The sequence below is a fragment of the Sitodiplosis mosellana genome, unplaced genomic scaffold, assembly GCF_009176505.1.
Source record: "Sitodiplosis mosellana isolate CC-2019 unplaced genomic scaffold, AAFC_SMos_1.0 Smas_scaffold_1506, whole genome shotgun sequence".
In the NCBI taxonomy this organism is placed as follows: Eukaryota; Metazoa; Arthropoda; class Insecta; order Diptera; family Cecidomyiidae; genus Sitodiplosis; species Sitodiplosis mosellana.
The window spans coordinates 6,039-9,057 of record NW_022596748.1 but is presented as its reverse complement, the minus strand read 5'-3'; positions in this window follow the sequence as shown (position 1 = coordinate 9,057).

Sequence of the window (3,019 nt, the reverse complement as noted above, 5' to 3'; positions counted from 1 at the left end):
ACGTTTAGTTATTCTTTCAGTCAGTCGACTAATTTGGGACATTTTGACTAAGAGTGATTTGTGATTAAAGTTAACTGCAGTTGCTTATTTTGTTCGAGACAATCAGTTTTAGTCAGTCAAAATGTCCAAAATTAGTCAACTGTCTAGTCAGCCAAAAATTTTCCACACGGGAATACACCAGTCTGATACAGTCTCTCGGCTGCAGCATTTTAAACAACACTGACTATTTTTGCACATTTTTTTCATTTTTTCATCATATTTCAATATAAACATACATTTTTCGATTTTTGTCTTTTAAATTTTATCAAAATTTTCTAATTTCGCCCGGATTCCGCACGGATTTTACGAAAAATCGGCCGGATTCACCCAAGAACGCTTACATTTTCCTCCTTATTTATTTTTTTGTTTATGATTGTAGAAAAATAAACGCATTTATTCGGAGAAGAGTCCATACACATATTTTCAATTTAATTTTCCTTCATTCCAACCAATACTGAGAGAATATCTTGTTTTCTCCCAAAAATTCTATGCATTTGATAAGGAAAAGTGATCAACAGTCAATATCTCATCATACCATTACTTTTGCTTGTGAACGTTTGATTTAAAAATTTGTTTCAGCTTTGAAATATTGAGAATAATGTTTCAAACATATTCAGGACTCATGTAAACCAAAACCAACTCTCAATGAGATTTCTATCGCACCAAAAAAACAGTAGCTTCGCTTTCCAATTCAACTTCAAATGGTTTTCAGTAAATGAACTAGTCAAAAGTGGACTTTCATTGCATTTAAGAAGAACTTCAATTCTATACAAGAAAAAACAACAAATTCGTTTGTTCGGATTGGATCAAACGAGTGACTATTTTTATTCATGGAACAGCCAATGTCAATTCAATTGGGCATTTGTTCCGTTTGAAACTGAGTTTTGTTGGGTATACTTAAAGCATTGATCGAGACCTTTGACAAAGTATAAGCTTATCATATTTTTATTGCTTTTTCTCAGTCTTTTTGTGATTGCAGCTCATTGTCGCTGTCTGAAACCTTCTCCGAGATCAAATCAAATTGTAAACGTGGCGAATCGAAGTCTAATGTTTGCATTTCATAGTCACAAAACTGATTTGTACGAAATTGATTGTACAAAACAAATCATCGGACAAAAGCCTTTGTTTCTTCAAACCATTTCCTTCCCGTGTACTTTTCGAGTTGCTTTTGATTCTGGTGGACTTCATTTCATCTCAAGTTAAGCCTCAGCGATCTGAACTGTTCGAACACTTTCTCAACATTTGATTCAAGCCTTTCGATGAAAGGTACATTTTTTGTCACAAATGTTCTACACAAGCCAAGTGCTCAGGTAATTAGAGCTAAGGCTGACTGAGTTTATCTTTTATAACATTTATTAAATACGTTAAATGCATCTGTATTTAGCAGAAGTGGAGATGAATTTTTGGGAGAGGAGAAGATATTACTTGAGCATTGACACTCAAACGTTTGTGAAATGAATGGGTTTCGGTTTCATTTCAATTCGCATGTGAAAACCGATCACGTGCAACAAAATGCAATTGAAATGCACAGTGAATGTTCGTCGAATTCTTGTTGCCTTGAAGACATTCGACTCGAGAGAATTGATATGATAATGGACTCAATCCGTCAAATCGCAATGAAGAAAGTATTCAAATCACTGTCATCAAAAATTTACTACAATTTTTCAGCATCTGCATTTCTATATTCATAAAATATTTATTATTTTTATTACATTATTCAGGTCTAGTTCACTTTCTTCGGGAATTTCAATTGAGCTAGGTTTCAATCATTTGAATCGCACTTTCAATGGACAAACAGTGCGTTGATGAAAAACGATGTTTTTTTCTATCGAAATAGTTTGATATACTTCAAAAGTGGCGTTTTTTTTTTCAAATGATTTAATCAGATAAAATAAATGACAAAAAATGCGAAAATTATAAGCATCTTGAAAACAAAACGATTTGAACGTGATCATTTTCAAAAAATGATTCTAATTTGAACACTTGAATTCATCAGTTCAATTGTAAATGAGCTACTTGAATAAAAATAGACCAAAAGTGTAATTTTATCGGCTTTCCAATCAAACATTCCGAAATGTTAGATCGAAATTTGGGCTAAGCCTGTTCAAAATGGTCTATCGATGGAAAATTTATTTTTGGAAACTTCACTGATTAGATACTTGCACTTTCCATTATTTGAAAAGAAAAATACAAAATTCATTGTAAAATACAAAAATGGTCCATCAAAAATTATTTCATTGACAAACTATCGATTCGTGTTGAAAAGAAACTTTTTATACAAAAAACTCATGATCCTATTGATTTCTTGTGTTTTTCGTTAGACATTTTTGTGGACTCGATGAACTTAACGAAAGGAATCACTGAGACAAACACTCAACTCAATGACATGATGGCCATTATTTCCACCGCGAGCCCGTTTACAAAATTTGTGGGTTTCAGTGCTTTCAGTCTTTTCAGTAATAATTTGCCCCTTGAGTACAACTGATATAGAAAAAGAGATTTATTTTTGTTTTCAAAGTAAATATAGCTGAATCATTCAGAATGTCGAAATTCTATGCTGTGAAACGCAGAGCGAGAAAACAGATCGGACGATAATTTCATAATTTTCGGTCATTCAAGAACATGGACTAGAATGGCGACGATCTCACACGTATCGAATTTCATTCCCGAAACCAAAAAATGTCGCCGGAAGTGAAATCAAATATGGCGTCTAAACGAAAACACGTGGTTTTCTGTAGAAAAAAACTTTGATATGGAATTTTCCTTCGGCTTTTTATTAGAAAATTATTTTTATTTCACAATTATTCGCAACACTTTTTTCATAGTTTTCTTGCTTTTAAACCGATTTTACATTTAAATTTATTTCTGTGTCTGTTTTTATTCTATTGAAATACGATTTGCAATGTTTCTTTTCACGCGAAATTGTCCTAACTGTGAGGTCTATACGTTTTCACGTATTACGTAAAAATTGCATATTTTG